At 47.5% G+C, this 14,462-nt stretch overlaps 1 long non-coding RNA gene across 2 annotated transcripts in view; it reads left to right on the forward strand.

The window, feature by feature from the left end:
• The window catches only part of LOC138754770 (uncharacterized), a 33,999-nt gene extending 20,695 nt beyond the window's left edge, over window positions 1-13,304 (forward strand). For both annotated transcript variants that reach the window (XR_011351924.1, XR_011351923.1), the window contains exons 2-3: window positions 1,245-1,373; window positions 10,473-13,304. This is a non-coding gene — a long non-coding RNA (uncharacterized lncRNA). The remainder of the gene's footprint in view (window positions 1-1,244; window positions 1,374-10,472) is intronic.
• Window positions 13,305-14,462: the final 1,158 nt, after the last annotated feature.

Here is a 14,462-nt window from a genome sequence, read left to right on the forward strand (position 1 = left end):
GTCCTTCCAAAATTCATCACCTCACGCTTATCTGGATTGAACACAATCTGCCACTTTTCTGCCCAACTCTGCGTCCTGTCTAAATCCTGCTGTAACCTTCCTACAATGTTGGAAAGTGAATGGTCATGCTCTTTGTGAGAAAAATAAACAGTAAGATTATATTCCATCTGACTCAAGTTTTTATATATTTTCAAACCTGTTCCTGTTTTTGGTCCAAAAACTTTGTTTGATTCACCACCAATTATTTCCTCATATATTTGTAAATTAAGCATCCTACTCTTAGTAAAGTTTTACTTCAAACTTTAAAAAAAGGTGGTTCGGCATTACCTGATTTTAGATTTTAATATTGGGTGGCTAATATTAGATTTGTCTCTTTTTGGATTCATTATTTTAAGGACACTTCAAATTAGATTAAATTAGAAATTAACTCAACTAAAAATATTCTCTTCTTTGATACTCCGAGTGCCATTAACTTTCTCTGCTTCCAAATTCACCGATAATTTTGATATTGAGCATACTGTGAGAATTTGGTTTCAATTTAGAATTTTTTTTTGGATATCGTAGATTTCTACTTGCCCTATTCTTTGTCTCCACCTTCTGTGCAAGATTCTGCTCTTCATGAAGGGTTGAAGTTGGGTATCCAATCTTTTCAAGATTTATTTATTGATGATAATTTAGCTTCATGCAAACAACTATCTGATAAATTTTAACTTCCCAAACATTATTTCTTTAGATAACTACAAATTAGGAGTTATTTTGAAGTTGGTCGTGTTCCTCAAGACCTTGTTATAAATATGATAAGGGTGGACTTAAGGAATAGGTTGATGTTTGCTGATTAGCCGAGGCTATATGGGAAAATGGATCAGCTCATTATTAAATGGAGGGGCAGATTATTTCTTTGGGTCTTATGGATGACCTGACCCATTCTGATGCAGACTGATATTCAATGCTGAGACCACTATGGACAAACTCCATATCACCTAACATCAGACACCTGCTATGTCAGCAGTCAGAATACTGGGGAAAGTTCCCCTTCTCCCAGTGTGGAAGGGTTTGGAGGAGGCCCAGGAGCGCCCTCCCCACAATCGTATCCTCCCACATCCCAAATCTTCCTCACTTCCTCCTCTGCTACTTTGTCAAGTGATGTAAAAACTCCCAGGATTTAACAAAAATAAAATGGGAAACTTCCAAGCACAAATATGCCCCTGTAAACCCTGAAACTTCTCTGTTCATTTCCCTTCCAGATGATTTCTTCCTTAAAGCCGATGAATTTGACGCCTGGCTGGAGGTTTTCTGGGTGTTGGCCGGCCTAGTGGTCACAGCTGCTGCCTTCAACGTAATGATCCACAGGAAAGAAGATAAAGTCATTAAAGGTAATGGCACAGTGCAAAGTGCAACGTTCTTAACTGGAAAGGCTGGGTGAACCAGAAGTGATTCAACTAAACCCCTTGACATGATTGGCACATTCCAGGCTGCAGGAATATGTGTTGAGGGACGCACTGCAGCTTGGTCGACCCAACAAGAGGGCACTGTGGGGAAGGACCACAGCCCAGAGTCCTCCCATTACAGGGCCCTGTGGGGCTGAGACTGAGGGGATATCCCTGAAACAAGCTGGCCCAGTGTTGGCAGTGGTGGATAGTGAAGGTATCTAGAAATGTACAGTGAATGGGAATGTACGGTTATGACACTAAAGATGTGAAAAGACAGAATCCATTTATTTGGTAAAAAATTGTGAATAATGTCTATTTTTGAAAAATAAGGACGTGGTCCCCAAGGGTCCTCCCTCACTGCCCTCAGTGACTGTGAATCCAGGGGGCGAGATGTGAATTGTGCTCTGTTTGTACATGGTGTGTATCCAGCTGCAGCTCCCACTCACTGACAATTTCCTGATTCTTGTTTTACCGAAAAGCAGCTGTTTTTACGTTGGAGAGCCCCCTAACCCCACCCTTCAGTGAATGAATTGGAAATTTCCAATTTCATTTCCCAATTCCTCTTCCATCTCCATGATCGTTTCCCACTCATCCACACACCATCGCGCTTCCCTTCCTGACCCTGCTGTCTTATGTCTCCACACTTCCCTCTCCTTGGATACTGTCCCCTCACTCATAACCCTCCCCTCTATAAAGCAACCCTTGACTTCTCCCACCCTGAATTCTACCTCTCCACCTCTTTCCTCACATCCTCATGGATGCTCCGACTTGTAAAATCCTTGTGTTGAATGAGATTTTGTCTGATATTGAAATGTTTATTCTGAGAAAAATAAGTATCTCTTCAACAACTGACTTTTCACCTTTGTGATTCGGGTTCAGTGAATTAAATTTCATGCATTTGTGCCTCAGAATCCCTCAGAGTAGATATAGAACATCGAAATCTCCAGCACGGTACAGGCCCTTTGTCCCACAGGGTTGTGCTGGACAAATCACCGACTCTACCCACTATGTAGAATTTCCCTACACCATATCCCTCCATTGTATGTATTGTATGAGCTGGCCACCCCCTGACCCTGTGACTCCTCCCTCCTGGAAATCCCAATAAAGGCTGTTATGCCCAAACTCCTCCCTCAGTAGCTGCCTTGGAACCGGGCTAGCAACATGTGAGCTGCGTTGATGTCTTAAGGTGTTTAAAGCCTATTAATCACAACTCTCTGTCTAATGTGGTTGATCAATAGTGCTACAATTTAATCACCTTAATTTTGGGCCATGGATAAGGCAATGCGGGCGGATAAACTGGACACAACCCTTATGATCTGGAGGCCTCAGTCAAATTCGATCTACAGCTGCACAGTCTCAACGCTTTTGTGAGACGCAACAACGTGCAGAGTGAGGAAGACAAACAAGATTCATTCTTCGATCAGGTCGGCCACCACATTTTTCAGATGATAAGGGACTGCACAACCTATTCACCCACAATCGAGCTCCTGCAGAAACAGTACCGGAGCCCGACGAATGTTATCTACATCAAGTACTTCCTGGGCAGTCATAGACAAGCATCTGGTGAGTCGGTGGTAAGTACATGCAGGTCCTGTGGGAGTTGGGATGAGCCTGTGGCTGCAGAGAAGTCTCTGCTGCTGTCCACTTAGAAGAACTGATGTACGATGCATGTGTGATCACATCAGACAGAGACTTGGAAAAGGGCGATCAAAACCTGTAAGAAGTATTTCACCTGTATAAAAGCGCTTGAGACAGCAGAAATGAACGTAGAACTCCTCTCAAGAAATGCAGCAACCACAAAACGTGGGTTCCCCGGTCACCGCAGCACCCATCGAGCACCCAAAGTGCTACTTCTGCAGCCACACAAAACTTTTCAAAAGAACTGTCCAACTCAAAATGCTACATGCTCCACCTGTGGGAAGAAGGGACACTAGGGGTATCCCAGAACTCTTTCTAGCAGCGATGTGTGCGCAGCATGGGGGCAGCCATGTTAGAGACCGCCCCCAAATCAGCTGTACAGCAGTGACTCAGACAGCGACCAGATGTTGGCGTCGATTACCCTGGATCAGGTCAACCCAAATCAACTGGTCAGGGCCATGATGAACATCGAGGTAAAGGGTTGCATTATGAACTGCCTATTTGATACAGGGAGCACGGAGAGCTTCATTTACCTGGGCATAGTGCAGCTCGACTCACTTAAGGTAACCCCGACAAAATGTAAAGTCTCCCTGGCATCCATTCCCACTTGGCTGAGATCCATGGCAGCTGTATCATGACATTGACTGTGTTGGGAACAGAGTACAAGAACTTGATGCTTGTCATGCCACAGCTCTGCGCACCTGTCATACCGGGACTGGACTTCCAATGCCAGCTCAAGAGCGTCCAATGTAGTATATCAGTACACACACCCTCCTCACCACAGTCCACAACTGCCAATCCTTAAAACTTCCTATTTTCCTCTCCAAACTCAAACTACGGTCTGTCTACACTCCGGGTCCCACTGCCACCCCTGTTTGAGAACCTCACCCCCAACTGCAAACCTGTCACCACCAAGAGCCTTCATCAAAGCAAAAGTCAAATGGCTTCTGGCAGAAGGGATCATAGAACCCACCCCCAGCCTCTGGAGGGCGTAGGTGATGGTCATTAATTCGGAGATGAAAACCACATGGTTATTGTCTACCGGCAGACTATAAACCATTTTACTCAGCTGGATGCCTACCCACACCCCCGCATTGCCGACATGGTGAACCAGATCAAGCAGTTCTGGGTCTTCTCACCCATTGACCTCAAGGCCCTACCACCAATTCCCGATCCACCCAGTGGACAGTCCGAACACTGTCTTCAACGCGGGTTGCTGCGTTTATGACTTCCTCCAGGTCTTTTTTGGGCTCACCAATGGGAGATGGATTGGATAAAGGAAAATGTGAAAAATTTGGAAAATGTGACCATCTGCAGCCATGACCAATAGTTTCATAGCGTTAACCTACACAAATTTCTCCAGACATTAAAAAGCCTCAACTTAACGTACAACCAAAAGAAATGCGCTTTCAGCATCCTTGGTTGTGTGGTGGAGAATGGTGCCATTGGGCCTGACCCTGACCTCATGTGGCCCCTGTTGGAACTCCCATAGCCCCATACACTCAAGGCCCTAAAATGGTGTTTAGGCTTCTTTTCATATTATGCCCAGTGGGTCAAAGCCCACCCACTGGTGAAATCGACCTTCTTTTCCCTCTCGGCAGAATTGAAAGCAGCATTTACATGCATCATGGGTAAAATTGCCAAGGCATGCTGTGGATGAATCCATCTCCCTCCAGGTGGAGAGTGATGCATCTGACTTTACCTTGGCTGCCACGCTCAAACAGGTGGGCAGGCCAGTGGCATTCTTCTCCCAAACCCATCAAGGACCCCGAACTCCGGCACTCAGCCATCGAGAAGGAGGCCCAGGCCACATGGAAGCTGTACAACCCTGGAGGCTCGACCTGGCCAGCAAATCATTCACCCTGCTGACTGACCAACGTGCAGTCACCTTTATGTACAACAACAAACAGTTGGGAAAATTAGGATCCTGTGGTGGAGAACTGAGCTATTCACCTACAACTACGAGATCTTGTACCATCTCGGGAAGCTAATGAGCTTCCTGATGCCCTGTTCTGGGGGACATGCATCAACCCACATTTGTACTGCCTCCCAATTCCTTCACAACAACCTCTGCCACCCTGGGATCACCAGGCTCTACCACTTCATTAGAGCCCACAAACTCCCTTACTTGGTTGATGTTATCAGGAGGCTGACCCAGAGCAGCCCGGTCTGTGCCGAGTGTAAACACGAATTCAATCAGCAAGACAAAACACACCTGATTTAAACCACCCACCCATTCAACCAGGGACTTCAGGGGCCCCCTTCCTTCCACCAACAGGAACATGTAATTCCTAAATATCATCAACAAATACTCCCGTATCCCTTTTACCATCCCTTGCCCAGACATGACCACGGCCTCAGTCAAAAGGCACTGTGCAGCATATTCACTCTGTTTGGACACCCCTGCTATATCCATAGCAACCGGGCATCCTCGTTTATGAGCGACGAGCTGCACCAGTAACTGCTGGCCAAGCACTTAGCCATGAGTAGAACTACAGGTTACAACCCCCAGGCTAAGGGCCAGATAGAAAGGGGGACCCCCACTGACTGAAGGCAAACCTCCTAGACCTCAGGTCGAATGGCATGTCCATCTCCCAGTGGCAAGATGCCCTCTCTGAGGCACTGTATTTCTACTAATGCGACACCACATGAAAGGCTCATCCTTCCCCAAGAAGTTGGCATCGGGAACCACACTGCCATCCTTGTAGCCCTGGGCCTGTACAGCTCCAGAGACATATCAGATGCCACAAGACTGACCCTCTGGTTGAGAAGGTCCACCTCCTCCAATGCAAATCCCCAATAGGCTTCCGTGGAGTACCAGGATGGGCGACAGGATATTGTTTCCATCCCAGACCTGGCGCATGCCAGGGGACCCCTCGACCAACCGATCAACATCCCTTCAGGGTAATCCCAGACTGCCAGCCCCATTAAATGTGCACGGTGGAGTGCCACAGCCCCAAGAGAGCAATCCCACAGTCTTATTAACCCACCACAGTCCTATTAACCCCCTATGGGCCAAATGTGGCCTGCGGTATAATTATAATTGGCCCGCAAGATCATAATAAATATATATTAGAGTTGGCCCGCTGGCCGCCGCGCCAGTATAGCGCATGCACACTGAAGGTGAAAATGAAGACGCCGGAGGTGTGGAGGGATCTCAGAGTCCTGAATCCCGGGAATCGGAGAGCCGCACTCAGCCCGCCTGGCTCCCCGACACACAGACGCGGCTGGAGTTGGGGACCATCCTCGCTGGGTCTGCGCTTCAGCGGCGATACCGGACCGAACGTCTCGTTGGCGATGCCTTCCCCCTCGCTCCGTGCATGGCGGACCCTGCTTCCCGCTCCTTTTGTTGGAGATGAGCCCAGCGCCGTGAGATCGCAGTTTATCCCTCTCCAACCATGGGAGGGGGGTGGGAGCAACGCGCTCTTCTCAGCCAATTCCTCCACCGCCCCGGACACCGGCGTTTCAACGGGGGGTTCGGGTGCCTTCGTCAGGCGGCCGACCTGTTGGTCCAAGACAAGGGGAGAGCGTACAAACTCCACACAGACAGCACCTGAACTCGGGTGAACGTGGAGCTGCGACCCCACATTCCACATCAGGACTGTGTGTAAGATTGGGAGCAGTGAAACTGAAGCTTATTTTGTTCCTGTGATTTAAGCCTTTCTTGGGGTAGGGGGGGGGGGTCCTTCTCTGACCACTTGCCTAACAATTAACTTAATCAGATGTGGAGTTACCACAATACAACAGTTCTCAACCTTTTTCTTTCCACTCGTGTCCCTGTGCCATTGGTGCTCTGTGATTAGTAAGGGATTGCTTAAGGTGGTCTGTGGGTGGGAAGAAAAGGTTTGAAGACCACTGCTTTAATCAACCCTTATTGACTCGTCATGTGCACGGTTTCAGACGCTAAAGGAAATGGGCCAATGACAATGACAATGAAAGAGTTTATCCAAAACTATTATTAAACCTTTATTTTAATAAGAAAAAGTTTAACATTACATATGTTGAAAGAAGAGAAAACATGCAGATGTTGTTGAAAATTTTCAATAAATATTTAGTTCGACCCTCGACTTGTCCAAGTTTTTAATTTTGGCCCTCCGTGAATTTGAGTTTGACACCCCTGACTTAGAGGCTGAAGATAATTCTCCCTGCAAAACAGCTGCAGCAACTGAGCACTTTTTAGAAAAATAATCTTTTGTCAAGTGCTTGGCCAGAAAAGAACATAGAACATTACAGCACAGTACAGGCCCTTCGGCCCATGGTGTGCCAGCCTATGTAAACCTACTCAACAAAGTAAGCCTTTCCTTCCTCCACATCAAAGGAGAAGCCATGTGGGGCCCAGTTACACCTGCCTGATTTTGGGCTTTGCGGAGCAAGCCTTCTTCCTCTGCTACATTGATGGTTACATCGGAGCTGCCTCGTGCACCTGTAATGAATTTGTCTCCTTCACCCGCTTCGTGGCCAACTTCCACCCTGATTTCAAACTCACCTGATCCATCTCCATCTCCCCTTCCTGGATCTCTCTGTCTCCATCTCGGGAGACATATATTACAAACCCACTAACTCTCACAACCACTTGGACTACACTTACTCACACCCTGTCTCCTGCAAGGATTCTATTCCCTTCTCTCAATTTCTCTGTCTCCGTTGCATCTATTCCCAAGATGAGGTCTTCCAGTCCAGATCTTCCGAAATGTCCACCGTCTTCCACAAACGTGGCTTCCGCTCCCACCAATTCACCCCTCACCTGCGTCGCCTCCATTTCTCGCTCATCTGCCCTGCTTCCCTCTGTTCCCAGACGTAAAAAACATAGAATCTCCCTTATTGTCACCTACCACCCCACCAGCCTCTGGATCCAATACATTATCCTCTGGTATTACCAGCACTTACAACAGGATCTCAGTACCAGACACATCTTCCCCACTCCTCCCCACACTGGCTCCCGTAGGGGCCACTCCCTCTGTGACTCCCTCATGCACTTATCCCTCCCCACCAATCGCCCCCCCCACCGGCATCTTCCCTTGTTGCTGCAGGAGGTGCCACACTTGCACCCACACCTCCTCCATCACCACATCCCATAGCCCCAAACAGGCCTTTCAAGTGAAACAACTCTTCACTTGTGTATTTGCAGGATTTACTGCATCCGTTGCTCCCTTTGTGGCCTTCTCTACATCAAAGAGACCGGGTGCAGAATGGGAGGTCGCTTCGCTGAGCACCTTCACTCTGTCTGCATCAGTGACTGAGACCTCCCAGTTGCCCACTATTTCAGACCCGTGTCACACTCGCGTACTCACATGTCTGTCCATAGCCTTGTGTACTGTCCCACCAAGACCATCCGCAGATTGGAGGAACAACACCTGATTTTCCGCCTGGGCTCTCTCCAGCCAGATGGCATTAACATCAACTTTTCTAGTTTCTGCTGACTTGCTCTCCACTCCCCCCTCCCCCTTCCCTTCCAGCTCTCCCACTTCCCTCCACCCCTTGTTCGCTGCTGTCCCCTCCTTCCCTTCTCCACCTATCACCTCCTGTCTTTGTGACCCCACCTCCCTACTACTTTTTTGTTCAGACGCCTACCGACATTTTTCCTGAAATGTTGGTTCTATATTTTTACCATTGCTGTATAAAGGACCTGCTGAGTTCCCTCAGCAAAGTGTTTTTACTTCCCTAACGCACACCCATAACCATCTATTTTTCTCTTGTATCCTTGCGTCTGTCTGAGTCTTTTGTATGTCTCCATTGCACCAGCCTCCACGCAACTGGCAATGCATTACAAGCACCAACTCCTCTCTGTGTAACCTACCCCTGATGTAAGCCCCAAACATTCCTTCCATCCACTTATACACATGTCCTCTGGAGTTTGCTACTCCTGCCCTGTAGAAAAAGTGCTGGCTGTCTGCCTTAGCTATGCCTCTCATATTCTTGAAGACCTCTATCAAGTCACCCCTCATCCTTCTTTGCTCCAACGAGAAAACACTCAGCTCCGTCACCCTTGCTTCGTAAGACATGCTCTCCAGTCCAGGCATCGTCCTCATAAATATCCTCTGCATCCTCAACCTTCCTGGAATGAGGCAACGAGAACGGAAGACAATATTCTGCGTGTGGTCTAACCAGAGCCTTATTGAGCTGCAACATGGCACTTCTGAAATTTTGCTTCCTAGAACCCGAGACAGTCCCATTTATGGCTGGGCGTCTCTTTGACCTGTAGGGAAACTCGATGTAGAAACATAGGTGCGAGAGGAGGCCATTTGGCCCTTCAAGCCTAATATTTAATATGATCATGGCTGATCAGTACCCGGTTCCTGCCTTCTACCCATACCCCCGATCCCCTTAGCCACAAGGGTCAAATCCAACCTACTCTTAATATCGACAAGGAACCGGCCTCAACTACTTCCTGTGGCAAAGAATTCCACAGATCTACCAACCTCTGAGAGAAGAAATTTTTCCTCATCTCAGTCCTAAAAAACTTCCCCCTTATCCTTAAACTGTGACCCCTAGTTCTGGTTTTTCCCAGCATTGGAAAACAACCTTCCTGCATCTAGTCTGTCTAAAGAATTTTTAATGATTCTATAAAATCTCCACCCCCCCCACCACTCATCTTCTAAATTCTACAGGCCAAGTCTATCCAACCTTTCTTCATATTGCAAGTCCTTCCATCCCTGATGTGGGAGCTTTCTGACGTTGTCCTGCCCAGAGCCAGCAGGTGGCAGTATCCCCGTGTACCAAGGAATTGAAGACCCAGTTGTGAGTTGCTGTCTCTCTCTATTTCCCAAAAGAAGCTGAGAACAAAACAGTTGGATAATCAACTCTACATTTTTACTTATCTGCTGAGGGGCTTCAAACTGCAATTCATTTTTGTGCCTTGGGTGTCCTGGATATTGTGCTGTTGATGCAGTCTCAGCCCTACACAATTTACAAACTCGTTCACTGTTTCCACTGAACCTGCAGCCCCAAATGATGAAGGGGTATTAGATAGAATAAACAGCAGCAGGCTCTTTCCACTCGGGCGAGCCTGGAACTGGAGGATGTGGATTCAGGGTGTAAGGGTTTAGGGGGAACCCCACAGAGAGTGGTTGGGGTGTGGAATGGAGTGGTGACTGCGAACTACATTTTTGACGTTTCAGAAAAATTTGGACAGGTGTGTGGGTGGGAGGGGTATGGCCTAGGGGCAGGAGGATGGGACTGGGCAGAGAGTAGGTGGGCTTGTTTCTGTACAGTGAGAAGGGGGGGGGCTCTATGTCTCGTTGAAACAAGATGTGAGAAGGGGTTGGTTGGAAGGTTTGATTTGCCAGACAGAGATTCTTGCCAAACGTGGTTCTTCTTGATTCATCAAGGGTTCTCTACCTGGTTGGAAGTGGTGGGTGAGGTCCTGGGTTAAATGGCACTCAAACTCCTTTGTACCTATTTCAGTGGGACGATGAGGATGAGGGAAGAGGTGCACGGAGGATGGGTGGTCAGGGAGCATGTCGACGATGAGGCAGAGCTCGGCTCCATTGCTCTTCAGATGAGTCGCCGTCAGGTCCACAGGAGATGTAGCAGGAACCTCTGTGTCGCAGGTCAGCTTCAAAAGAACAAGGCTCCCGTTTCCTCTCTCAGCCACCTCCGCCTATACCGCACGCCATCCAACCTCCTGGTCCCCAACTGACCACCCCACATTCCCTTTGTCTTCCCCTCCCTTCCTTCCAACCTCAAACATGTTTGGTTTCCCATCCTTTCGACTTCACTCTGAAACGTTAACTCCCCACGGGCTGCCTGACCTGCTGTTTTCACCATTTTCAATTTTCTAGCATCAAGACTTTCCTTTGTATTTCAATTTTTGGGCCCAGCGACATTCTCTTGCTGTTGTGGTCTATTCCGACTGCGCATTAATATCGACTTCTCTGGCTTTCGTTAACCCCCTCCCCTACTTCTTCTCCCCGTTGCCTTCCCTCAGCTCTTTCTCTCTCCCTTTTCCCTGTCTCCTGTCGCACAGACATCTTCAACTCCCACCTCTACCCGATCGTATCCAATGAACACCTTCTGTTGGTTCTCCCCCCTGGCCAGCACTGCCTGTATTCTGTGATTTCCTGTTCTTTGCTCATTCTGCTTATTCCTTGAAGCAGGGCTCAGGCCCGAAACGCTGGTGATACATCTGTGTCTCCTATGGACACTGTGAGTTCCTCCAGCATCTCGGTGTGTTTTTACGGCAATCACAGCGTCTGCAGACTTGTGTGTTTCACTATGTTCCTTGAGGAGCAGCCTCTTCACCTTTGATTTTGGGATGCAGCTCGGTAACAGACTGTTCCAGCCCACGAGCTTGCTCCGCACAAATACGCCCGCGTGACCAACTAACTCCCGTGCATCCTTGGTGCGTGGGAGGAAGCCGGAGCACCCGGAGGAAATCCACAGATTCAAGGGGAGAATGTACCAGCTGCTCACAGACTGTGTCGCTGGCGCTGTAAGAGTTCACCACCACATTTACCGTGCAAGCTGGTTCTGTCTGGGCTCCCTCATTGCACGATGCATCCTGTGGATTTTCCACCACATTTACTGTGCAAGCTGGTTCTATTTGGGCTCCCTCATTGCACGATGCATCCTGTGGATTTTCCACCACACATTGCAAGCTGGTTCTATCTTGGCTCCCTCATTGCACGATACATCCTGTAGATATTCCAGCCATCCTCTGCTTGTGCTGAATGGGGTGACATTTGTCTCCTCGTTTCTGGTTTGAAATATGAGGGAGAATTCACCTACTTTCCCCAACATCTCAAGTGGATCCTCAGGGTCATCATGCCATAGGGGAATGGAAACAGTTCATAGAAACTGTGCCAACCTGAAATGAAATTGTTTGTTATCGCTAGCTCCAAAGCTTTATTTTGTGCGCTTTTCAGGCAAGTCAAACCATACTTGGGTACAGCAGGTAATGCAACAATAAAATAATGCAACTGTGGCAAAGTGTGGACTATTTAGAAAAATGTAGTTAAGGGCCCTCAACTTTTACCTATGAGAGGCTCATTCAAGAGGCTGATAATGGCAAGAAAGAAACTGTTCATGAATCAGGAGGTGTGTGTTTTCCAGCTGCCAGGAGGAGGGAGAAAGGAGTGAGGGAGAAAGGAGTGAGGCCTGTTGATTCCAATCTGACACCAATCCCAATTGACTCACCCACCAATGCCTCCCAGTATTCCCACGCTTGTGGAAAATTTAAGAGTTCAGTTAACTTACCAACCAGCTGGGTGGGATGTGGAGGAGGCCCATGCAGTCACAGGGAGAACTTGCAAACTCCACAGAGTGAAGCAGGTCCCGGGTGCTGTGAAGCAGTCTCTCTGCCACCTGACTCACTGTGGTTTCCTTCACCATTAATCCTGTTCAACGTGAGGGTGTCTTCATTAGATTGTTGCGATGATTAGGCTGTTGAGTCCTCTGTTGCCTGTCCTGTTCCTTATCCAGTTAGTTTCCAGTTCCCTTTCCCCAAAAATACCAACAAATCCACTTCCACCACCTCCTTTTCTCTCGCCGTGCCTTCCAAGTCAGAAGCATTTGCACTATTAACAAGACCCCAACCCTCTCTCGTTTAACACCCCCTCACACCCACAGTGGGCGGGTGTTTTACAGTTCATTGGTGATGGAGCTGGGAGCAGGCTCTGCTTGGCCAAGGTTTGCCCTATCCCTGACCTTCCTGGCGGCCGAGGAGCAGGTGACGGTTCAAGGGCAAAAGATAGAACTGTCAAGTTCTCATTACCCATAAGGGGTAGAATGTCAGTTCTCATTCTGGACCTATCTTCCAGCAGACTTAACCTAGAACACTAGAGCACGGAAACAAGCCCTTTGGCCCATCCAGTCTGTGCAAGACTATTATTCTGCTTGCTTCCATTGAACTGCATTGGGCCATACCCCTTCACAGGTCACAAGACAGACGAGGCCCTCTCCTTAAAGTAATCTCAAATTATGAATGCTCTATAAAGCATTAACGTTCATTAACCAAATCATTAAAACATTCCTCAAAAGGAAATTAAATGAGCTACTTTTATCGAAACAAGTCGTGATGGCTTTTGTAATTGTAAGGAGCAGATGTATAAAAGCCACTCTCCATTGGAACAGTCTGCAGCAGGGACCCACTTACCAGAGGTATGTCGGAAGCTAATCACCGAGCCTTATGGTCAGAGATTGGCTTCTTAATCTGTACTTGGACATAGATTTCTTGCAAAATATTTGAGATCTGGGACCACCGTGGAGAGCAAAATCAGTTGATGATGAGGACCGAGCCTTGGGGTCTGTTGGAACGTTGAATGAATCTGTCCTGATCTTCAATTAATGGGATTAGGTTTGCTAACTGTAGACAGCAAGAATCTATTTGCTTAATGCTTGTGATTTTCATGCAGACACCCAATGTAATAGAAATGTTGTCACCTCTTATTAAATTTTATTTTACAAATGTTATTCTCATAAATGTTCTGTCAGCAAAAACGAAATTTAAACAGTGACAGGAAATTGTCATTTCTGCTGCTAAGTTAAAGACACTAAGTAATCAACTCCTGCAGAGGAACAGGATTCTTCATTGGGGGGGGGGGGGGGGAAGCTATTCAATCACATTACATTCATCAATCCTATACGCTTTCCCTGAGTAAACACAATCTAGGAGAAGTTAAAGTACCACAAGATCTAAGGACAATTGGGTCCTCCTCTCCCTGTGTTTCGGCAGAAGAAGGGAGGGAGTGGGGATTGGAGAGGGGGAAAGTTGGGGGGGGGCGGGGGGGCGGGTGTCGGTATGTTAGTTCTCATTGTGGACCTAGCTTCAGCCATACTTAACATAGAGCATGGAAACAGGCCCTTTGGCCGATCTAGTCTGTGCAAAGCTATTATTCTGCCTGCTCCCATTGAAGTTCATTGGACCATAGCCCTTCATACCCATCCCATTCATGCACCTATCCAAATTTTTCTGAAATGTCAAAATTGAGCCAGGATTCTCCATCTGGCAACTTGTTCCACACTTTTTCCACTGTCTGCATGAAGAGATTCCCCTTAATATTCCTTTTAAACATTTCACCCTTCACTCCTAACCCATGCACTCAGTTCTTGTATCACCCAACCTAAGTGGAAAGAGCCTGCTTGCATTGACCCTCTTTATACTCACAATATTGAATGTCTCAATCAAACCTCCCCTCACTCTCTGACATTCCAGGGAATAACCTGTTTAACCTTTTCCTTTAATTCAGATCAAGTCGCGGCAACATTCTTGTAAATCTTCTCTGCACTCTTTCAAAAGTAATGACATCTTTCCTGTAATTAGTTGACCAAAACTGCACACATTGGGCCTCATTAATATTGTACATATTTTCACCATTAAGCCCCATCTCAGTACTTTGATTTATGAAGGCTAATGTGCCAAAAGCTCTCTGTCCATGAACCTATCCCTCCCAATGG

Source organism: Narcine bancroftii, chromosome 2 (assembly GCF_036971445.1).
Source record: "Narcine bancroftii isolate sNarBan1 chromosome 2, sNarBan1.hap1, whole genome shotgun sequence".
In the NCBI taxonomy this organism is placed as follows: domain Eukaryota; kingdom Metazoa; phylum Chordata; class Chondrichthyes; order Torpediniformes; family Narcinidae; genus Narcine; species Narcine bancroftii.